We start from the raw sequence: 25,928 nt of genomic DNA on the forward strand, positions 1-25,928 counted from the left end.
TTTTAGAGAGAGAGTAGGGAGAGATGATGGTTGTGAATGAATAAAAATAGGGAGATACGACCCCTATTTATAGAAAAAATAGTCCGGAATCAAATCAAGTCCTATTCGGAATAAAATACTTCATGTCGCCAACGACAGGAGTTAGCGCTAGACGACAGGCTTAGCGCGCGCCAGGCAACAAATGTCAACGTCAGGCGACAGACTTGTCGTCTCGCGCTAAGTCGGAATTAAACGCGCTTTGTACGCGAAATCATCTGCTTTATACGATTAAGCACCTAATTCCGCGTTGATCATTAAAATCAGGTTTGTGACAAATCACATATTTTATTCATAATAAAACTCTTTAAAATATAATCATTAATCCTAATCTCATTAGAATTTGAAAGAACCTTCTAGATTATTCTAGAAGATTAAAATCAATCCTAAACTTTAGGAATAATAATTAATAGGCCCTCCTCTAGATTATTGGGCCACATATAAAATCATTTTAGGCCAAATTTAAATTAATTCATAACTTCCTTATTATTCATCGGAACCGGGCTTATAATATATCGTTGGAAAGCTCTTTTTTATCCCAATCTAACTACACTATTATTGGACCCTTTTCATGGACCAAACCAAATCAGACTGGCTATTTTTATAAATAGAGTGAAGAAAGAAACATTTTCAAACACAGAAAGAGAGATATTTTAATAAAAACATCCACATCATTAGACATTTCACACTTTCACTTCGTTCGATAATCAAATGACGTGAAAGGTATTCATCACTGGGTTTGATTTTGGGGAGACACATTTGAGTGTCTACAGGCATAAAGAGCATCGATAATTGAATCGCATCGCGAGCATTGGAATCCCTAGTTTTAAAAAGTGTTGCAACTTAAAGTAAACAGGGGTATAAATTATTATAGTTGTGTTTACACAAATTTCGAGTCTAAATAAATAAAGACAGGAAATAAAGTCAGATGAATTTATATTAATAGATGAATTTTGGGTACAATATCTGTATAACAGTTTATAATAAAATAAACTAAGTCCTCTGATTCTTTTCCGCAGCTTGACGATAATACCAAATATGTGTGTGACACTTGTAGGTTGACGTTTGATGACGTCGACTTCAGTTTGAATGCAGGGTGACGTTTGATGATGTCAACCTGTATTCAAGGGTTTTGTTTGAATACACCTGAACGAGGGCTTATGAAGCTTAATTCAAATAAATGTGTTTGAATGTATTTGAACAAGTCGACAAAAATTTGATGTGCTTGTTGACTTACTTTAGAGATAATTTCGTTTGACTTTTCTGAGGTTTTGGGAATAGTGATTTCTGGATCCCCTCAACTGATTGAGAAATGGTGTATTTATAGGAAATGAGAACCCCTTAGTGGACTTAGTAGGTTTGGGTTTGGCCAATTTTATGACTTATAAAGCTTTTAACCTGGTCCATTTGATTTATTTTACAACCCGAATAATATTTGATTAATTCGGATATTCTATTTGGGTAGACCAAAAATAATTAAGATGGATCATAAACCTTATTTAACTAATTAAATTATTTAATTTAATACATGATACTCATAAAACTTCTGTGTCTACAAGCTGCATATAATCTTTAATTATCGTTTGCATTTTCTACTCCCTCCGTTATGCAATATTTGACACTTTTTTTTTCATTTAGTTTTGAAAATTTGACTCACTATTAAAAATAAAACATAACCGATAATACTTAAGTGGGAAGCTAAACGTCACCCTCGAATATCTAACTAACGCCCGCTAAATAAAATAAAATTACAAATTTACCCTTATTTAATAAAAAACAATTAACCCCCTCAAACAAAATTTACCCCCCAAACCATCACTCCTTGTTCACTCTCTTAAACATAATTCTCTCTCTAAACAACAACCACCACCACCTCTTCATACTACCCACCACTACCACCACCACTCCTCTTTTAACCACCAACTCCTTTTACCTCTGGTTTAAGGATCTATACCGTCGGAGAAAATGTTTTTTTTTTCCTCTCTGAAATCGCAGGCAAATGCCCAGTTTTTTTTTAACGGCCTAGGCTCAAACGCCCAGATTCGTTAAACAACCGCATGGTTGTTCTCACAAAATAGGTGTTTGAGCATAGGACGTTCGAAAAAACTAGGTGTTTGCCTGAGTTTCATTTTTTTTTTAAATTCGTTTTTTTTTTCGCTATTGTTGTTTATTATTATTGTTTTTTTTTTAAAAAAAAAAAAAATCACAGCATCGTTAGTTTGTTTATAGTTTAGATTTGTACTAATTTGATTTATTTTGGGTTGAAAATCAAAATCCAGGAAAACACCTAGGATTTTCGAAAATCATAGGCTGAAACGCCTAGTTTTTTCGAAACATCCTAGGATATTTGAACAAACTTGGCATTTCAGCCTGGGGTTATCGAAAATCCTAGGTGTTTTCCTGGGTTTTGAATTTTATAAAAAATTACCATAACGTACCGAGTCCGTACGCTTTAATATTTGAAAATTTTGTTTGATTTTGAAAATCACGGTGGTTGGGCTGGTTAACCGATGAGTGTTGGTGGCCGTTGGCTAGAGAGAACAATTAAAATTTTTATGTATGGTCAAAGTGTGAAATTGAGGTAAATTTAATTATTTTTATAATCGTTATTATAAGAATAAGTACGTAATTTTATTTTATTTTGCGGTCAATAGTTAGATATTCGAGGGCGATAAATGACCCACTATGTAATCTCCCCATTTTTATTAAATTTTTTACTAATTATTTTGAAAGAATTGACTAGTTAAATGTCAAATTTTCTTTTAAAGCTTAGAATTATTGTTTGAAAAAATACTCAACATTTTTCTATGCTTCTAAAATAGAATTATACTACGTATAATTTTCGAATAATATTTGCAACCATCTAGCTTAACACAACATACTAGCCCAAATTTTTTCTGTTTCAAGGGACACTACTCATTCATAAGCCAAAATGACCAAAGTATGATTCAAGTACCTTCGGTTGTTGGGCATCAAGTCTTATAAATTGTCATGATGCCAATTGAGTTTGTAGGTTAAGTGTAAGCTTCTTAATTTTTACTGTAAGTTAATACGATGAAAAGACGGTAATCAAATTGTTCAGGAACATATGCTTAGCATTATGATAAAAACCCATACAAAACCAACTACAAATCTCAAATTCCACACCTTTGGATATCAAACTACATTATAATTAAAATGGATTCAAAAGGCCGGAGCATGGTTCGTCTAGATGTGTTTTTGTAGAAGTTGACTTAGCTTAGATCTGACGTGTTTCCTTCTGATGAAGCGATAACTTTAGCAGGTACCTTTCTACTCAAACACGCTAGTTCAATGGCGACTTGCATCATTGTTGGCCTTAAAGCTCCATCGGGGTGGAGACAACGCTTTGCAAGACTTACAATTACCATCATGTCTTCAAGTAAATTATTACTTTCTAAGTTTATAGGATCAAGCATCTCATATAAAGCCGAATCCTCAGTTTCGACAAATTGCATCACCAAACTCGTTGCATAGTCTGAAGTCATACGAATTGGCTTTTGTCCTGTTAATATTTCAACCAGAACCACCCCGAAACTATAAACATCACTCTTTTCGGTGAATTGCCTTGAACGGAAGTATTGAGGATCGAGATAACCAAATGTCCCACGTACACAAGTTGTTAAGTGGGTTTGATCCATACTAATTGATCTCGAAATTCCAAAATCACAAACTTTGGCCGTGTACTTGTGATCCAAGAGTATATTACATGATTTGATGTCTCTATGATAAACAGGAGATGAAGACGATGAATGCAGATAAGCAATAGCCCCGGCAACTTCAGATGCAATTCTTAGTCGAATCTCCCATGTTACTCGAAACTCTTCATGAGGACTATGAATGAGTTCCGAAAGAGTGCCATTTGGGATGAACTCATAAACTAAATGCAAAGTTTTAGTTTCCAAGCAACATCCAAGCAACTTAACTACATTTCTATGGTTGACTTGTGAGAGTATAATTACCTCATTTATGAACTCCTTCCAATGGCTTTCATTCAATGAGATTGATGTTTTGACAGCGATTAGTTTCCCGTCACTTAACATTCCTTTATACACCGTACCCTGTCCCCCTTTACCAATTACGCGATTTTCATTGAAGTTGTCAGTTGCTTTTTTTAACTCATTCTCTGTAAAGAGTTTTGTTTTCTGAGCTTCTTCTTGGTTTATCCTTTGTTCTTCTAATCTTCCCTTAAAGTATTTCTTTCTGAGCTTTGTTTCCTTTCTTCTTCTTTTTGTTTTGCACCACCAACATTGCCCAACACAATAGCACATCAAAGTAATTGAACCTACAACTGCATATTTCAAGGTCGTATACATCATATAAATACATGGCCAACTAACTCAATTACATAAATATATTGTTTTAATGAAATATATTCATCAATTACACTCATTTGCACGTAATTTTGTTATCCATTTATTTTATGCACTTTATACGAGCTTAAATTACATACCAACTCAATAGTACCATATTCACATATAATGCATTAACAAATACTCCATCTATTTTTTTCTTATTTTTTCAATTGTAAGTTTACGACTATATATTCACAATATGAGATAATCTTTGGAAAAAATTAAAAAAAAAAACCTTATTTCTTATTTGTTTACACTACCCTTTATTATTTTTTGGCTAGCCCATATCATATTATATAATTGATATAAATTTTTAGCTATGCCACGAGTCAACAAGCCAGCAACGCTTAGCGCTTTAACTTTTCGTCAAGTGTCATGCTACATAGACAATAATTGTTTAATTATTAGTATGAAGGTATTGGTGGGAAGTAACCTAGGAGGTCGACCACCACCAGTCATTCAACTGAACAAAGGTTTCAGTCAGCCAAGTGCATGAAAATAACACATAAGTGAGGAGGATATATAACAGGAGTATTAACCAACGTAGGTATGAAGAGGAGCTGGCGGCGGGGATCATCGATCGACGCCATCAAAAGTTGAAAATATCAATCTTGGAAGGGAAGGACCCCGATAACCATCAAAAGTATATAGAGATGGCCTTTCCAATTGGAGGATGTCCCTAAAAGTTTGATGTTAGGGAAATATAATTTTATAATAGGAAATTTTGACATTTTCTACCAAGGAAAAAAACACATCACTTCACATTTGCTACCGGCTATTTATTTATTTTACTTTGCTACCACCTAAATCGAAGTTTGTTAAAAATCATTAGCTGATGTCTTACATTGTTACTATTTCCGTTAGTGGCGCCCAACCACCGTCCAGCCACCACTTCATCCCTAGCCACCTTCCTAATTCCCATCAACGCTGCCAAACGCCGTCTCCACTTGTGGCTGCTAGCAGCCACTACATCCACCACCCCTCCCCCCTCCCTTCCTCCAAACCAACACCCAACCATGTCGGAAACGACCAAACTGACAACCCAAATCGCCCAGCAGCCTCACGCCTACTAATCAGCAACCCCTATTCTCTCCCTTCCCCCAAACGGACACCCAACCATGCCGGAAACACCATCTACCGTAAATCTGCCGCAAAACATTGCAAATCAGCCGCAAAACGCCCACCATAACACCACAATTTCAACCCGCACCTCTCTTCACCGTAATAGAGCACCAATCAGCCGCGCAAAGGAGTTCCCCAGCCACCCAAAACCACTATAAGTGAAACCCTAAAACCCATTTAGGGAGGTTTCGGGTTGGTGGTTTAAGGTTAGAGGTGTCGGTTTTTTAGGTGGGGGAAGGGGAGGGGTTCGATTCAGGTGGGGTCGCCGGCGCCGACCGCAACTTTGGGCGTCGGCTACCGGAAGGGGGAGGGGGGAGGGTAGCTGACAGGAGGGGCAGGGGATTGTTAGTGGTGGCTGTTTTTTTTTTTTTTTTTTTTTTTTTTTTTTTTTTTTTTTTTTTTTTTTTTTTTTTAATAACGGATTCCGTTAAGTGATAGTATTTTTAACAAACTCTGATTTAGGCGGTAGTAAAGTAAAAAAAAATAATTAACCGGTAGCAAATGTGAAGCGAGGTGTTTTTACCGGTAGCAAATGTCAGAATTTCCTTAATAATAGTATTATTTAAGGAGGACATTAAGGCTGAAATGAGGCATTTTGACCCTAAATGACAATAAATATGGTAGGATATATTGAAGAGAGGACCCGCTCATTAACACCAAAGAGGCGGACCTTGGTTATTATAAAAAGGTGCGTCTGGGCAGGGGCGGCTAAGGGCCTGTGTAAACAGACCCTTAGCACAAGGCCCCGAAGTATCGAGGGCCCAATTTTGTAAAGAGCCCAAATCTTAAATTAAAAATATAAAAAATTGCTTGACTTTCTCACGCGCATTTGAAGTTTAAACGCTTCCGTCTTCCTTCTATTCATTTACTCCAATTCAATGCTTAGATTCTGCTCTTCCGTTGATTACTCTGAATTTCCTTGAAAAAATATAAAACCCTTCAATCTTCCTTTATTTATTTATAATTTGTCATTAATTTTCTCATTTTACCCAAACTTATCAACTTTCCAATTAAACTTTTACCTTCCTCTATCAATTACAGCGATATGCAAAGGATTTTCTTGTATTTTAATTTTGTGTTTTCCATATTTTTTACACAAAGTGGCTGACCACACCGTGTGACCAGCCACTATAGGGGTTACTTCGCTAGTGTAATAGGGATTACTTGATCAGTGTTAAAGGGGTTACTTCATCAGTGTTAAAGAGGTTACTTCGTCAGTGTTATAAGGGTTATTTGGTCGATATTATAGGGGCTATTTAATCAATGTTTTAGGGTTATTTTAAGTGGTCACACGATGTGGTCAGCCGCACACAAGACGGGCTGCATTCTTTAACGGCAAATTTGTCTTTTTTTTTAGTAAAGAAATTTCTATTTTAATTTTTCTATAAGCTTATTATTGCCAATTTGCCATTTTCAAGATAGAAAGTCAAAGAAATATTGAAATGGGTTCTACCTAAATACCTAATTGATTAAATTGAGATTTGCAGCAAACAATTACTCTGTGTATTAGTTTTTTTTTTTTTTTTTTTTTTTCTTTTTTTTTTTTTTTTTATACACTCTGTATTAGATTAATTGTTGCTGCAAACTTTGTTTAAATCTACTTTGTAATTTCAATTTGCATATATTGATGGTGTAATATTATTTATATTAAATGAATTTATTTCTAGTCAAAAAAATTAATATATTGTTATTGAAATAATACAGTATTTGTTTTTTTGCTTTTTATTAGGGCCCAATTTTTTAAGGTTAGAATATGGCCCAAAAAAATTAAGACGGCCTTGTGTCTGGGTCAGTTCGGCAAAGTTCGTTACATGACCCAAACGAGAATTTTTTTTTTTTTTTTTTGGGTGTTTCACCCGGTTCACCCCTTTGGGCTAATTTGGATCCAGATCAGTTCTGGGTGATTAAGTTTCTATTCCCTCCCAATCATTGTTTTGGGGGATCGAATACATGTTTTTCTTACCAAGTGTAGTCTCAATCACCACTACACCAACAACTAATTGATCTAAACGAGAAAATGTGGCAGTGGTGTGTTAATTCAAACCTTAATTTGAAGTCCGAATGTTTAAGGCATATCTAAAGATTTGCCCATAGCCCAGCCTAGCTATATGGTGTCAATAAGGCAATTAAAGAGACACAAAGGCACATAGAGTTTGGACACTTCAAGAGAGGAGAACAAAAGTCTTGTGCTTTCATTGTGATAAGAGGTGGGGCATGTAAAGGATAATGATATCGATTGATTTACACATTTTTGGCTAAACGGCTATTTGTGTAAGAGGAAAGAACTTAACGTGCTTTTGGTGGCCAGCAGTTGTGAAGGTATGAAACCGAAAGATCAAAGAGAAGCCAAGGAGTATGAGGCCGACACAGGAGGGGCATCCATTGAGGTTTCCCTTTGGTTGGTTGTCGGACTCTAGAACCCAAAACTATGAAGTTATGTTGAAGCTTAAGGTTTTGATGATGATGAACTTAAACTAAAGCAAACTCTACTAATAAAGGTTTTTAAGTGTTGGATTAGTTTAGGTGAAATTGATCTTGGTGATGGAAGAAGTAACTTAAGCTAAGAAGACTAAAGGAGCCTTTAAACATAAAGTTAAATCAAGTTGAAGAAGAGTTCTCTAACAAGAACTAAGTTCCCTAACAGGAACTTGAAGACAGCAAGCTGAGGTGTCAGCCTGGACTGCGAGTGAAGATAGTAAGTTCCTTTAGGAACTTAGCCTGCGTGACGCCCAAGTAATCTTCCGTACAAAATGTGACAGGTTGCTTGGTAAATAAAGATAAAATTGGAAAAGATAAAAAGATAGATTTTATGAAAAGATTTTATTTAAAATCAGTTTCTTAAAATCGGTTTTAAAAAGATTTTATTTTATATCTTTCTATCTTATTTTCCGGAAAAAGATTATCTTCTAAATATGATTTACTTAAAACCGTGATTTGAAGATAAGTTAAGTTAACTTATTTATCTTTTAGAAAACCTACTTACTATACAAGGCATACTTGTATAAATAGGAGAGATTGAAATGGTTTAAGGTTTTTATGAGTTTTATGCGTGAAGAAAATCATAGAGCATCGATTGAGTAAGTTTACCAAGCTTCTAATCTTGTCATATTAGCTTCGAATTTTGTGCATAGCTTACCTATCATATACTAGGTGTCATACACTTGTATTGGTTGGGGTTATTTGGGTGAGTTTGTTATTTTTACATCGCATACAGATTATGTAAGCTTCTAGTGAGAAGCCGAGAGATTTGTACTTTGGTAGTACGAGAGAATCTAAGTGTGGGACTTAGATTGGGTAGGATAGGGTCCTATCGAGTAGCAAGTTTCTGAGTAGGAACTGGTAAATAAAGGTCTGTGCATAATAGGTTGTAACTTGGTGTTTTCCCTATTATAGTGAAAGTGTTTGTGTTTGAAATCCCTAAGGTAGGGTCGAGGTTTTACTTCCTGTTGGGCCCTGGAAGGTTTCCTCGTAAAATCTGTGTGTCTGTGCAAGTTCCTAATTGTTTGTTTTATTATTCCGCAAAAGTAGTCATTAGGAACTCAATACAATTCATCCCCCCTCTTGTATTAATCGTCTCAACTAACAATTGGTATCAGAGCAAGGTTCTCACGTGTAAGCAGATAACTTTGCTGAGTAAGTTCCCGGAGAGATGAATTACAAGGAGAAACTTGAAGAAGGATATTCCACCCAACGCCCTCCCATGTTCAACGCTAAGTTTTACACCTACTGGAAGAACAGGATGGAGATCTTCATCAAGGCAGAGAATTACCAGTTTGGCGTGTTATTGAATCTGGTGATTTTGAAATAACCCCAACTAATGAAAAGAACGAGGTGGCTCCTAAACTTATATCTGATTATGATAAAGAAGATTATCAGAAACTTGAATTGAATGCGTTAGCCATAAAGTATTTACATTATGGACTTGGACCTCATGATCATAATCGTATCATGGGATGCAAGTCTACTAAACAGATTTGGGATCTACTGGAGGTAACTCATGAAGGTACTAATGAGGTAAAATGTTCTAAAATTGACTTATTGATGTCTAGATATGAAAGGTTTGAAATGCAATCTAAGGAATCTATAGAGGAAATGTTCACTAGGTTCAATGATATTATTAATGAGTTGAATTCCCTTGGTAGACACATTCCTATTGATGAACAGGCAAGGAAGATCTTAAGGATCCTACCACAGGATGAACGTTGGAGATCCAAGGTCACTACCATGCAGGAAGCTAAGGACTTAACCAAGTTCAACATGGAACAACTAGCTGGATCATTGATGACTCATGAACTTCATATGAGTTCCAATATTGAAAGTTCCAAAAACAAGAGTCTTGCACTTAAGGCTCAAGACTCAGAGGAATCAGAAGTTGATGAGGATGAGATGGCAATGCTTGTAAGAAGATTTAAAAATATGATAAACAACAGGAAGTTCGATAGGAACAAGAAGTACACAAGTTCCAGAAACACAACTTGTTTCAAGTGTGGTTCTAAAGATCATTTTATTAAGGTCTGTCTAGGACAGGATGGTGATATAGGAAAGACTAAAGGCAAGGAGCAATCCAAGGAGTCAAGAGTCTATAAGCCTTACTTCACGAAGGATAATGTGAAGAAATAAAGCTATGCTAGTTGCCTGGGGAGATTCGGATTCAGAGGAAGAAGAGGACCAACCATCAGATGAAATTGCTCATCTATGTTTGATGGCAAAAAGCAGATGATAAAGAAAAACTGAAGGAACTGGAATCTAAGGTATGGTTTTCTCAAAATGATTTAAAACATTTCTCTAGAGATAGTTTGATATGTGCTATGTTGGACATGCAAGAAGAATTAAAGAATTTATATAAAGTCAAACAGTAAAGTGATGAAGCTTTATTACAAAGAGAACAATGAGTGGATTGACAACATGAAGTTTGACATTCAATATAGGTTCTTTTGTCTGTTTGATGATAACAAAATTCTAAAAGAGACTATTGATAGGTTGAAACATGATAATGTAATGTTAAATGTGGAACTTTCTTTAACGAAACTTTGTCTTGATACTCCTAATTTTGAAGTTTCTTCACTAGCTTGCACAATATCCAAATTTTGAAAAACTAAAATCTGATTTGGAAGATCTAAGATCGGATAAGGCACGACTTGAGGGGGAACTTGAGAAAGCTAGGAAAGGCAAACAACCTATAGAGTACAGAGTTCCTGATTGGATCACTAAAGCTCAAACCAAAAGAACAGAAGGTCTGGGTTTCAAAAAGAAGTTCCAAAAGGAAAAGAAGTATGTTGACCTACCTAGTAGTATTGTTTGTTATTTTTGTGGCAATACAGGACATAAACAGGTTAAGTGTCCTAAGAAAGAAAAGAGTACACAAAAAAATGAAAAACATGTTGAACAGATTTGGGTTATGAAAAATAATCCCATTCATGTTACACAGGAACCCAAGGAAACCTGGGTTCCTGATACTAATGTTTAATTCTTCATGCAGGTTTCAGTAAGGGGGAACAACACCTGGTACCTCGACAGTGGTTGTTCTAAGCACATGACTGGAGACAAATCTAGATTTCTCTCACTGGATGCCTACTATGGGGAAACTGTGACCTTTGGTGATAACATGAAAGGAGAGATAGTCGCTATTGTCAAAGTAGGAAGGTCAAGTTCCCATGCTATTGATAATGTATTTTTGGTCGAGGGTCTCAAACACAACTTGTTAAGTATTTCACAATTTTGTGACAAAGGTAAATCTGTAAGCTTTACTTCTAATAAATGCAGAATTATTCACAATGACACTGGGAATATTATTTTAGAAGGAACTCGTAAAGGGAACACATATGTTGTTGATCTTAACGAGGTTCCTAACAGCAGTTTAACGTGTCTCAGTGTTATTGAGGATGATCCTCTATTATGGCACAAGAGATTTGGCCATGCAAGCTTTACTTTACTTGATAAGCTTAGATCTAAGGAACTAGTGGAAGGACTTCCTTGCATAAATTTCATGTATGACAAAGTGTGTGATGCTTGTGTTAGAGGAAAACAAACTAGAATCTCTTTCAAGTCCAAGAAAATGGTAAGCACCAAAAGACCTTTGGAACTTATTCATATGGATCTATGTGGTCCTATGAGAATCCAAAGCAGAAGTGATAAGAGATATGTAATGGTTATTGTTGATGATTTTTCAAGGTTTACTTGGGTTTTCTTTCTTGTTAGCAAAGATGAAACATTTGATGAATTTGTAGCATTTGTAAAGAAAGAACAGAGAAGAACAGGTAATCCACTGATTCACCTTAGATCAGATCATGGAACTGAATTTGAAAACTCAAATTTTGATGAGTTTTGTACTGAGCATGGAATGGATCACAACTTCTCTGCACCAAGGACTCCACAACAGAATGGAGTTGTGGAACGCAAAAATAGAAGACTTGAAGACATGGCCAGAACAATGCTGATCTCAAGTGGTCTGCCTAGGAACTTCTGGGCAGAAGCCCTGAATACAACATGTTACATTCTAAACAAAGTATCTGTTATGAGCTAATCAAAGGGAGAAAGCCTAATATCTCTTATTTTAGATCTTTTGGATGTAGATATTTTGTTCATAACAATGGTAAAAGGAACTTGGGAAAGTTTGATGAACGTAGTGATGAGGTAGTATTCTTAGGATATGCCTCAAATAGTAAAGCCTATAGAGTTTATAATAAGAGAATAATGTGTGTTGAGGAATCTATACATATTATATTTGATGAAACTGAACAATTATCTGATGTACAGAATGGTGATGATGATTTTGAAATTGGACTTGTGCGCAAGCCAGATCCAGATGAGGAGTCAACATCATTGCAGAAGCAACAAGCTGAAAATGTAGAAAAGACGAATCTAGAAGCAAATGTAGAACCTGAAATGGAGAATGCACCAGGAACTCCACATCAAGAACAAAATCAAGACCAGAATGAAGAAAACCTTGTTGAAGTTCTAACTGAGACTCAAGACCAAGTTCTTACAGAAGAACTAATCAACAATAATCAGGAAAGATTGTATCCAGTCAAAAACTTTACACCAAAGCGATGGAAACATCAGAAATCACATCCTGTGGATGCAATCATGAGTGATATTACAAAAGGAACTCAGACTAGATCTCAGCTTAGAAACTTCTGTGCATTCTATGCATTTCTATCATCTATGGAGCCTAAGAAATATGTTGAAGCTTTAACTAACACAGACTGAATTAATGCTATGCAAGCTGAATTAAATGAGTTTGAGAGAAATAAAGTTTGGCATTTGGAACCTAGACCCAAGGATAAGAAGACTATTGGCTTAAAATGGGTGTTTAGGAACAAGTTAGATGAGCATGGTATTATTGTCAGGAATAAGGCAAGACTTGTTGTTCAAGGCTTCAATCAACAAGAAGGAATAAATTATGAAGAGACGTTTGCTCCTGTAGCCAGGTTAGAAGCTATTCGTTTACTCATTGCTTTTGCTGCTTATATGGGATTCACGTTATTCCAAATGGATGTTAAATGTGCATTTCTAAATGGATTCTTAAATGAAGAAGTCTATGTGGAAAACCTTCAGGATTTGAAAATCCAGAGTTCCCAAACCATGTCTATAAGCTTGGCAAAGCTCTTTATGGGCTAAAGCAAGCTCCTAGAGCATGGTATGAAAGATCGTCAAAGTTCCTATTACAAAATGGTTTTAAACGTGGTAAAATAGATAAAACTTTATTTTTAAAATAAAATGAAACTGACATATTAGTTGTACAAATTTATGTTGATGATATTTTATTTGGTGCAACAAATGAATCTTTGTGCAAGTATTTTGCTGACCTTATGAGTGGAGAATTTGAAATGAGCATGATGGGAGAATTAAACTTCTTTCTCGGATTGCAAATTAAGCAAACTGAAGAAGGAATCATGATCCATCAACAAAAATATATCAAGGAACTGATCAAGAAGTACAATCTAGATAATGCTAAGACCAATAGCACTCTAATGGGTATAGCAACTAGATTGGATGAAGATCCAATTGGAACTTGTGTTGATCAATCTATGTATAGAGGTATGATAGGTTCTTTACTTTATCTAACAGCTAGTAGACCTGACATATCTTTTAGTGTAGGTTTGTGTGCCAGGTTCCAAGCAAACCCAAAGGAGTCTCACTTGAAAGCAGTAAAGAGAATCCTTAGATACCTGAAAGGAACTGATGGTTTGAGTCTCTTCTATCCTAGATGTGACTCCTTTGATTTTAATGGCTTTACTGATGCTGACTATGCAGGTGATTTGGTCAATAGAAAAAGCACTTCAGGTATGATACAATTTTTAGGACCTTGTTTAGTTTCTTGGGGTTCCAAGAAGCAAAACACAGTTGCAATGTCTACAGCTGAAGCTGAGTACGTGGCAGCAGCAGCATGTTGTTCACAAGTACTTTAGATAAAGCAACAGGTTAGAGATTTTGGTATTATTTTTGAATGTGTGCCTATTTACTGTGATAATATCAGTGCTATATGTATTTCTAAGGATCCAGTTCAACACTCAAAGGTAAAACATATCCACATTAGGCATCACTTTCTAAAAGATAATGTGGAGCAAAGGAATATTAAATTAGAATTATGTCATACTGAAAATCAAATTGCAGATATTCTAACCAAACCCTTGAGCAGAGAAAGATTTGAGAAATTGAGACTGGAACTTGGGATGATCAAGCTGAATTGATTGCTTCTAAAGTTCCAAGATATGGCAAAGTCAAAGATAATGTAAATAGAGCTAAAAGAGCATTTAGCACAATTTTGATCTGCTAAACATAGCTAAAGTGTCACCGTTGTTAATTACTAGAGGTAAGTTCATTAAACTGCTTAACTGTGTAAGTTATTAAGTATTTACATTGCACATGTGTAGAAAGCGTGTTCCAAGTGTGTATTTATAAAGTTTTTTTTTTAAATTAAATGAATTTGGAAAGAAAAGGATTTTGGCAAATTCATCCTGTTAACTTAAAATTGAAAAATTAATTGAATTTGTTCAATTAATGACTGAATAGTGAAATCTCTTAAAATCCCTCACGCTGCTTCATTAATTATAAAAGCTGATTTCACCTACATCTTTCACCTCACTGTCAAATCAATTAACCCCATTCCAGTAAAAAAAAAAACCCTCCTGAAATTTAAAACCATCTCTAGAACAACAATGGTCATCATTGCTGAAATCGTCTCATCAGAAAACTCACAAAGCTTGAAAAACACCATTCAAGAGGAAACATCTCCATTAGCCATGGTGAACTACAAACCCTCTTTAACTTCAACCAAAACCCTTGAACATCCTAAAACCTCATCATCTAAACCTAAAGAAGTGGAAAGTAAAAGTGACCAAGAAGAGTCATCCGTTTCAAGTGTCCTTCAAAGGTTGAAAGAGTGGAAAGAGAAGAAACAAAAAGAGAAGTCTCTTGAGGAGTAAATAGAAGAAGTTGACGAGTTTGCTCAAGAGAAACATTCAGAAGAGACCAAAGAGGATGACGAAGAAGGAGGAGATATGAATGAGGGAGAGAAAGACAAAGAAGATCACAACAATTCAGAAAAGGAAGAATTAGAAAAGGAAGATGAAGAAGAGGAGGTAACTGATCAAGCCGAACTTGAATCACAGGCAGGGAGGTATGTTGTAGGACATCGTATTGATCTAGATTGGTGTAGAAAAGCTAGATTCTTAGAGTTTCTTGATTTGATTAAGTTCCAAGGATGGGAATACTTGTTATCAAAAGTTTCAGCAAACTATTTGTATCCAATTGCTATGACTGAGTTCTGTCAAAATTTTCAAGAAAAATTGGGGGTAATTTCTAGTGTAGTCGATGGTGTAAAAATTGAATTAAATGTTGAAACCCTAGGTAAAATTCTAAAAACTCCAACTGAGGGGTATGAAACTTACATTAAGGGAAAAGCTAGTGTTAAAGTAGGAAATTACTTGACCGGTGACATTGTTGAAGCCCTCATTGGTCAAAGGGGGAAGAAGATTATGAGTCATAATGATTTGAGCCTGTTGAACAAGTTGTTGTTCAACTTAGTCAAGAAAACCATCTTGCCAAGAAGTGCAAAGAAGGGAGAAGCATGCCTGATGGATATGGCTGTAATTTTCTGTTTGTCTAAGAAAATTAAAGTCAATTTTCTTGCATTGATGTATCAGCACTTAGCACATTGTGTTCCAAGTAGGACAAAAGTGGGCTATGGAGCTATTTTGTCAATTGTGTTTAAAAATGCTTGAGTAATTCTGAAGGGTAGGTATGGTGTTCTGGATGAGAAGCCAGAGAATGTGCTAAATGAGGAAACTCTGGCTGGATTGAGTTTGGAAGTAGTAAAAGGAAAAATCCAAAAATTGGAGAAGGGGGAAAAAAAAGAAAGAAAAATGACAGGGAAAAGAAAAGAGAAAGAGGTGTCTAAGCAGCCTGTAAGGAAAAGCAGGAGGATATCTGCTAGTTCTGTTCCTCAGACAAGCATGGAACAGCCTATGTAGTTGGATGTTGAGGAGGGTATCCTTGATGGGCAAGTTGCAGAATTGGCGGATAGGATGGAAAGGGTTGAGAAACAAATGAAGGATTCTGCTGGAAAACTTCAGATGTTAACCCTAGAAAAGCTTGTGCAGGAGCAGGGAAAGGAATTAAAAGAGCTTAAGAAGCTGGTGCTGAAATAGGACAAGGAACTTCAAGAGTAAAAGAAGTTTCTGCAAGAACAGAACAAGGCTCTACAGGAACAAAAGGAGGAGTTCCAACAAAAACTCAAGAGTCTTGAAGACAACCTGGAGGTTTTTGTACAACAAACAAAAGAGGACTACAAGAAAATTTTGGAGTTTCTTGAGACCTAGCCTATCATATTCTCAATATACCCCTTTCTAGCCTATATTCAACCTAGCCTATTTTCTGTTTCTCTATTTCAGTCATGAACAATTTTAATTTCTGTTTTAGTGTTTGAACAATTAATTTTGATTGTAATTTTTTTTAAAAAAAATTGTTCAGCAGGATGATAAATCTTTTGGTTTTTAATTAATAGTTGGAACTTTGCCTATACTTGTGTGTGTATGTATATGTTGAACATTTATGCAGGAAAGTGGAACTTGCTTAAGGTAACTTATGCATATGTTGAACATTTATGCAAATGTATATGTTGAACATTTATGCAGCGCTGCCTTCTGTTTCCCACACTCGATGAATTGCTTGTGGGATTGTGGCTAGATGCTTAATAACCTTGAAAAATAGGACTTTTTTATAATGCCAAAAAGGGGAATAGAGGAAGCAAACTTGGAAGCTGAAGTTATTCTGGGTTCCAGTTGATAAAGTATTAGAAAATTCTTTTTCTGATATGATGCCAAGTAGCTTAGTTTATCTCTTAGGTTTACTGCTTAAGTTTTATAGATGTTTTGTTCTGCTTATTTATGCTTTTCTTATTTTTGTATGTTTACTTTCAGTTGTGTGTTTACTTTTTGTCAATAAATCAAAAATACAAAAATACGTCCTTTTATTTGTTTTAACTTTTCTCAAGAATTTGCTTAAGTTTGTCATCATCAAAAAGGGGGAAATTGTTGAACCTTAAGGTTTTGATGATGATGAACTTAAACTAAAGCAAACTCTACTAATAAAGGTTTTTAAGTGTTGGATTAGTTTAGGTGAAATTGATCTTGGTGATGGAAGAAGTAACTTAAGCTAAGAAGACTAAAGGAGCCTTTAAACATAAAGTTAAATCAAGTTGAAGAAGAGTTCTCTAACAAGAACTAAGTTCCCTAACAAGAACTTGAAGACAGCAAGCTGAGGTGTCAGCCTGGACTGCAAGTGAAGATAGTAAGTTCCTTTAGGAACTTAGCCTGCGTGACGCCCAAGTAATCTTCCGTACAGAATGTGACGCGGCAATATTATTTAGTTAAGATTTTATCTTTTAGATTTATTGTTAAATATGTTAAGTAGGTTATGCATGAGATTTATTAGAAGCGTGACAAGTTGCTTGGTAAATAAAGATAAAATTGGAAAAGATAAAAAGATAGATTTTATGAAAAGATTTTATTTAAAATCGGTTTCTTAAAATCGGTTTTAAAAAGATTTTATTCTATATCTTTCTATCTTATTTTCCGGAAAAATATTATCTTCTAAATATGATTTACTTAAAACCGTGACTTGAAGATAAGTTAAGTTAACTTATTTATATATCTTTTAGAAAACCTACTTACTATACAAGTCATACTTGTATAAATTGTAGAGATTGAAATGGTTTAAGGTTTTTGTGAGTTTTATGCGTGAAGAAAATCATAGAGCATCGATTGAGTAAGTTTACCAAGCTTCTAATCTTGTCATATTAGCTTCGGATTTTGTGCATAGCTTACCTATCATATACTAGGTGTCATACACTTGTATTGGTTGGGGTTATTTGGGTGAGTTTGTTATTTTTACATCGCATACAGATTATGTAAGCTTCTAGTGAGAAGCCGAGAGATTTGTACTTTGGTAGTACGAGAGAATCTAAGTGTGGGACTTAGATTGGGTAGGATAGGGTCCTATCGAGTAGCAAGTTTCTGAGTAGGAACTTGTAAGTAAAGGTCTGTGCATAATAGGTTGTAACTTGGTGTTTGCTCTATTATAGTGAAAGTGTTTGTGTTTGAAATCCCTAAGGTAGGGTCGAGGTTTTACTTCTAGTTGGGCCCTGGAAGGTTTCCTCGTAAAATCTGTGTGTCTGTGCAAGTTCCTAATTGTTTGTTTTATTATTCCGCAAAAGTAGTCATTAGGAACTCAATACAATTTACCCCCCTCTCTTTTATTAATCGTCTCAACTAACAAGTTAAGGTGGAAAGTGAAGGAGAGGAAGGTGCTAGTCTTGATATACACCAGCGTACTTGATTTTATTTCATCAATCCTGGTGCCAGTGAGTGGTGAGGGATCAGCATTTGGGGTGGCTTTAGGCAACAATGAATGGAGAGAATTTGTGGAGAAATGGAATTCAACTTTTGCTTGTCTTTCTCTTCCATCTACTTCCTTTCTTTCCTTCTTTCTTATCCAAATAAAACATTAATTAAAATACACTTCATGTCATCACTCAAAGCAATAGGTTTGATATGTTTGTCTAAAGTTCTTATTTAAAAGAGGAAATTTTGATAATTACCACCATCTATTGTTGCCAAAATTGAAAATACCAGCACAAGTTTTTTTTAATTTCACCACCTAGTTTTTTCCAAAAGTTTTGAAAATCCTACCACTTTGTGAGATGACGTCATTGTGGGACCCACAATTTTGTTTTTCCTCTTTTTCCCACGATTTCCCCTATTCTTCTACTCCCTTCTTTCAAGTTCATCTCTCATATTTGATTTCAATTACACAAATTTCACAAATTAGGTTATAATTTCTACAATCTAACCTACAACGAACTGAATTGATTAGTTTAATTAGGGTTTGGGTAATGAATTTGGGGGTTTTGCTAAATTCGACAAATTAGGGTAATCAATTAGGGGGTATTGCTAAATTCGACAAATTAATGGTTTATTCGTGGTAATTACTTGTTTAATTGTCCACTTATTCATTTAATTTTAACTTCATAAACCCTAAGTTGTCCAATTTAGCAAAACCCCCAAATTAATTACCCAAACCCTAATTAATATAATCAATCCACTTCGTTTCAGGTTAGATTGTAGAAATTATAACCTAATTTGCGAAATTTTTGTAAATGATATCAAATTTCAGAGATGAAATTGAAAGAGGGGAGTAGGGAAGGATGAGGGAAAGAGAGGGAAAACAAAATTGTGGGTCCCACAATGACGTCATCTCACTAAGTGGTGGGATTTTCAAAACTTTTGGAAAAAACTAGGTGGTAAATTTTTTTTAAAAAAAAATAAAAAATTGAGGTGGTATTTTCAATTTTGGCAACAATAAATGGTAGTAATTATCAAAAGTTCCTTTAAAAGATGGATAGCTTTATTTTACCCTTCATGTTCATTTCCAATACAATAAATTAAATATTTATTAGTACACTTTCCATCCAAGAATAATTAACACGTGAAGTTTTTTACACTTGGTATGTTATCTTACACTTCGTATATTAGAAAAAAAAGGAAAACTTACCTGATGAAAAGATGAATATGAAAAATCTAATAGTGCCCGTGTCATCTGTCAATCACACAAAATTTAGTTACTAGCAAATATAACCATACAATTTATAGCATACTGTTACTATTAATTTTCCAAAAGCATATATATCTCAAGCTAATAAGATGGGTCATAGAGATATAAAGACATAACAACTTACATGAGCAGGGTAAGAATTGAAAAGAAACTGTAAGTCCTTAACCCTTAGATCTAGGCCAGGATATCTCAATCAAGATTAAGGCAAATTATAAGTTGATAAGGATAATAAAAGATAAAAGTAAATCACCAAATACACTTTTATAAAAGGTAAAAGTAAATCGCCAAATACACTTTATTAAAGCGTGTTTAGCGATATACTTTTAAGGCTAATAATCCGTTAAGGACAATAAATTTACTAGCTTTCAAATATAAGTTAAAATCGTTACTTCAAATAGCAGTTATCCCTTATATTTGGTTGAATATATATATATATATATATATATATATATATATATATATATATATATATATATATATATATATATATATATATATATATATATATATATAATGTTAAACTTTTAGGCAGGTCACAAGGTAGCGACACTTGGCGTTCCAATTTTTCGTCAAGTGTCGCGCCACGTAGGATAGACTTAAATAGATTTTACAAGATAAAAAAGTTAGTTACGTAGGATAGATTTAAATAGACTTTACAAGATAAAAAAGTTAGTTTAGAATTCTATTTAGATAGAATTTTAGGATAAAATTGTTAGTTTAGAGTTTTATTTTCGATAAAATACCAATATTTCAGATGTACACATTGAATTATAATTTTATTCAAAAAACTTATTAGATTATAATTCTAATATTGTTTAAAGCGTAAAACATCCATTTATAATATATACTAATCGGCTAAAATAATATGAGTACTTCACAATATAATAGAATTTTCTTACTATGTAGACCCATCAATTAGGGTCGGATCATGAGTCATCTCAAATTGGGCCACTTCAGGTTATGAGTCAAGAAATGTTCAACTCTTTCCCAAAGTTTTAGGTTCGGACCAACCCAACGGGCTTTGAACATTTATTTCATTTAATTTATTTTTTTAGTGTATTAAATTGAACCTTTTCACTAGCAACATTATTATTAGTCGTTACATGCGTATTAGATAGCAAAATCGTTACAAGAGCACATCAATTCCTAACTAATTTGTATCAATAATATATTTTAAAATTTGATATATACCCCAAAAAAATTTAGAATTTCAAATTCATTTCTCTCTCCACCTTTTCTCTATCTCTAATTTTCTAAACATTCATCTTAACTTCGTTGAAACCTTCAATTTTTCAACAAAACAACTAATAAAACTCTTTCAAATTTTGCATTAATTACTACAAAGTACAAACAAGCATAAAACTATTCAATTGAATTTGCAATTTCAACTTTCACAACATCAAACTGGATTGATTTAGAAATTTATAGAAAAAAGGAAAATTTAATATTAATAATCCCAACTTTGCTCCTTTTTCATTTAATAATCTCTAGTTTGGATTATTCTGGAATAATCCCAACTTTGAGGGTTGTAAACTTTGAGGGTTTTTACTTTCTTCAATCCCATACTATTAAAAAAAAGTCAATAACCTGTTATATCAAATTACTTGAAACGTGTTAAGTCCTGATCGGTCCAAAACATTATAAAAAGTTAAAACAAAAAAATACAAAAAAAAAATCCTACTAAAAAACCAGCCAACCTCTCTTTCCCCGCTAGCCCACCCTAACCTCCACCCTACTGCCCAGCTTGCGCCCCTTTCATTCCGGCTCGCCACACCTCCCCCATCCCCTGGTGTCGCCGTTTTCATTCCTCCCTGCGACACCCTAAAATTCCTCCACAAAACCACTAAGGAAACCCCTCCCGTACGCCTTCACTCCTGAAAACCCCAAACTCCCTGGAACCCACCTTAAAACCCTAATGGCTAGGGTTTTCGATGGTGGGGGGCGATATTTGGGGGGTTTTTTGGCGTGGGGGAGGTAGTTTTTAGAGGCTTCCAATTGATAGAGATATTTTTAAAAAATGAGAAAAAGGAGATAAGGAGGGAGGTTGGGGGTTTCTGGTGGAGAAAGTTAGCCCAAAAAAGAGATTAGAAGGGCCGGTTGTAGCACCGATGCGGGGAGAGGGGGAAATCGGCGCAGTTAGGATACTAGAAGGCATTAAGGGGGTGGCAGATCAAGTAGCTTAGCCCGGTGCTAAGGGTTTTGGCTTGATTCTTTTTTATTTTTTTTAATTTTGTTTGTTTTTAATTTTTTTTTTTTAAAAAACTTTTTAACCAATTATTTTGTGATATGTGTCACCTACAATTACCACATAGTTTGAAAATGTGGCAGTGGTGTGTTAATTCAAACTCCCCACCTACTTTGCTCTTAACTCAAATGTGACGTCATGTGGGGTCCACTAAGGGTGAAAGTTCGGTTTGCGGTGTGGTTTATAGCCCAAATTGAAACTAAACCACATTAATTTGGTTTTGAGATTTTTCAAACCATACTATTGCAACAAAACCAAACCACACCGTTTTAAATTCAATTTTTCAAAAGAAAATCGAACCACACCGAAATTTTTCATCCTCTACCTTCTTGCTCCATCTAATTGATCATTCATTGTATCTGCCCACATTGGTTGACATTCTAGGTCATAAAACAAAGACAAGTTATATTATTTCTATGTTTATGTATATGTCGGGTCAAAATTAGTGTTGGGCTAGACTATAATTAAAATATGGGCCATAATCTGGATTGGATTTTGGTTTTTTTGTTTTTCAAATCTTAAAACTGAAATCAAACCATATTAATTCGATTTTGGGATTCCTAAAACCGCACTAAACCAAATCAGAAAAAAAATTCGAACCAGATTTCTAATTTAATTCGGTTTCATTTGTGGTTTGGTTCGGTTTTAAACCGCATTAGTTTCACCCCTAGGGCCCACTAACTACTTTCCCGCCCTTTTTCCTTCCCTTTCTTTCTATCTAATATTGTTCTCCTCTTTAAGTTGGGGAAAAACTTCAATTCGTGAAAAAAATTAACATGAATATTTGTAATTTAACTTGAAAATTTTCCCCATCTTTGAGAAGAGTAAAATATAGGAGAATGAGAAATCGAGAAAGAAAGAAAGAAAAGGACGAAAATAGGGTGAGAAGGTAGTTAGTAGACCCCATATGACATCACACTTCATTTAAAAGCCAAGTAAGTGGTAAAATAAAAAAAAAAACAAAAATTATAGGTGGTAATTGCTAAAATAGCAACAATTGTTGGAGGTAATTGTAAAAAAAAAATCCAAAATATAAAAAAAGGATTTTTTGTGAAAAACTACCTTTTAAACTTTGGATTTTAAGAAAATTACCCTAAAAACAAAATGTTGTCATTAACTACCTTATAAAGTATAAAATGTTGTAATTGAGTACCTCCCACCGGAATAACACATTTGACTTTTATTTTTCGGCTTTGACCATGTCACATGAGGGTCACGTGACCCTTTAATGACTTAATTCCCCCCCTCTTTCCCCCAAATTTTCCCGCTTTACACCAAATCTTTTCCTTAACAATATGATTAATCATATTTTATATTGCTTATTTGCAACCCCTTTGATAATTATATGGGCTGAATTGGTTTAAAGTGGGAAAATTTTCGCTGAAAAGGGGGAATTCAATCATTAAAGGGCCACGTGACATGGTCAACGTCGGTAAATAAAATTCAAATGTGTCATTAGGGTGGAAGGTAGTTAATTACAACATTTTGTTTTTAAGGTAGTTTTTCGCAAAATCTGGAGTTTAAAAGGTAGTTTTTCACAAAGAAAAAAAAACTCATTCAACCAATCACCGGTAACTAGAATTGAAAAACGTAAATAGCCCCCAAATTCCGGCCACAAACCAAACCCCAAAAACCACCAACCTCACCCAAAATTCGGCTACTACTATTCCCCTCCCCTACGCCGCTAACCCTCTTTCCCCCTCCCCTTCCCCGCGCCGGTGTTGCGAACCCCCACCTTCCCTCGTTATCTCCTTTTCCAGTTTTCCGATGACATTTCTCAATCAAAAAACCCCCATTCTAAAACCCCTTAAAACCACCTCCCTCACACCCAAAACAACAAAACCCCTCCCCCACCATCGAAAATCTAGCCTCTATGGTTTTGGGGTGGTGGGAGGAAAGATTTGGGATTTTGGGCAGTGGGGAGGGGTTTCGTTGGTGGTTTCGTGGGGGAATGGGAGGGTGTTTCGGGGAGAGAGGAAAATGGTGAAGCCAGGGGCCAAGGGTCGGGAAAGCGCGGCAGGCCGGCGACTAGGTCAACAGTTTGGAAGTGTGGTAGAGGTTAGGGTGAGTTGGTGGGTGAAGGGGAGGTTGTGTGGTAGTTTTGTGACTTTTGTGATTTTTAGGAATTTTTTTTTTTCGTTTTTTAAATTTTTTTCGGACCAATAAGGACTTGATATGTCTCAAGTGACCTGATATAATAGGTCATTGACTTTTGTTGACCGGTTAATGGAAGAAGTTTCGAATTATTCCAGAATAAGCTAAATTTGGGATTATTAAAACAAAATACTACATTAGTTTCATATTAATTATTTGCAACAATTAGACATTTTTTCTATGTAAAAGATAATATAAAAGATATTTTTTTATTCATAATTTAAATCTTAAATTACTATTTTTTGTTTTCAATTCTCAAATTTCATTTGTTAATTTTTTCTTAAATGGCGACTGAAAATTAAAATTCTAAATTAATATATAAATCTAATTTTTCATTGGTCGAAATATTACTTTTGCTTATGTGCCGTGCGATGCATGAATTTTTATATACATTTTGTATATAAATATTTTTTAGGTGATCTCTTAATTAACATAAAATAATAATTTATATTTTTTAAATATCAAACTATAATTTTTAGTTTTTTAAATAATATAAATACTAATATCTAAAGATAATTTTTAGTTTTGTAACTAATAAAAATGATAAAATTTAGTGTTCTTAAATAATTAAAATCCTAATAAATTACTATTCGTTGTTTTTACCTACGTGGCAAAAATTTAAAATTTTATTCGTCACTTTTGTTTAGGTGACGAGTGATTTTTTTAATTCTAAAATAAAATAGAAATCTAATTTTTAACTAGTAAAAAATATGCCTTTTCTTATGTGGCGCTCCCAATGCTCTCCAAAAATGCCTACTTTATTTATATATATATATATATATTAGATTTTTAATGTTTTTTGAACCACTCACGTGATGCCACGTGTCAAAGCTACCTGTTATATTAGGTTGATGATCGGTTGGGTCTGCTCTAAGAAAACCGAGTGCATAGTTAGGATTATTAAAAAATAAATCTTAGTTGAAATTATTGTAGGTAAATCGACAATAGTTGGGATTCTTAAAGTGTATTTTTCCTAACTTTTATTACCACTTAAAAAACACCACTTTGATTTTTATGTTTTATATAAAATTTTATTTTATTACACTACCAAAATAAATCTTGCTACCACTTAACATTTTTTGTTATGGTGTCATTAGCCAACTATTAATTTTTTAAAAAATTGCGTGTTGAAAAATGTCAGTTAAAGTTTTGGTTCATTTGGCCTTTAGAAAACAGTGTTGCTTTGATACATGGGTACTATAGGATTATGTTAGAAATTATTGGAGATAGTAGCAGTTAGCATACAAGCAACTCGAACAAGCAGCAGCTGCACAACTCAAAAGGCTCAAATTATAGATTAGTTTCTACAAAGTTCTAGAATTTGCTTGTAGGATTATGACGTGGAAAAAGCTGTTACAAATAACAAACTCATATTTTCTATTAAGCCTATATATATGGGTTTTTTTTACCCCAAATTGTATTACTCATTCATTCATACAAAAATCAATAAAAGTTTCTCTAAAGTTTATTTAGCTCTGAGTTCATTTTTCAAGCTTGAGCTGATTTTAATGGCTTCTCTGAAATTCATCATGGTATCAGAGGTTGCTGGTAGTTCCTGATTTTCCACAACATTATTTGTCTAGTTTTGCTTCAGATTCTGTTGAAGTAAGTTCTACTTCAAGTTTTGATCGTTTGTTCAAACACTGTTGTTTGTGTTTCTGTTGAGAATTCATTATGTTCTTGAGGTTTTGTTGAGAATTTTGCAGCATTTTATCGTTCAAATTGTTTCTATTCATCTGAAACACCTAGATTTCACAAATTAAAAATGGCTGGAAAAATCAGAACAATGTACATGTTATTCTTCCTTTAAATCAAAATTTTTCTAGTATATACTACATTCATCCTTCAGATGCTAACTCGATTCAGTTAGTATCCTTCAAGTT

The 25,928-nt window shown here is 34.4% G+C and overlaps 1 pseudogene; it reads right to left on the reverse strand.

Moving 5' to 3' along the window:
* Positions 1-3,269: 3,269 nt before the first annotated feature.
* LOC145640467 (wall-associated receptor kinase-like 1 pseudogene) lies at positions 3,270-4,266 on the reverse strand (annotated as a pseudogene).
* Positions 4,267-25,928: the final 21,662 nt, after the last annotated feature.

The sequence above is a fragment of the Chenopodium album genome, chromosome 7 (assembly GCF_948465745.1).
Source record: "Chenopodium album chromosome 7, dcCheAlbu1.1, whole genome shotgun sequence".
NCBI classification, from domain to species: Eukaryota; Viridiplantae; Streptophyta; class Magnoliopsida; order Caryophyllales; family Amaranthaceae; genus Chenopodium; species Chenopodium album.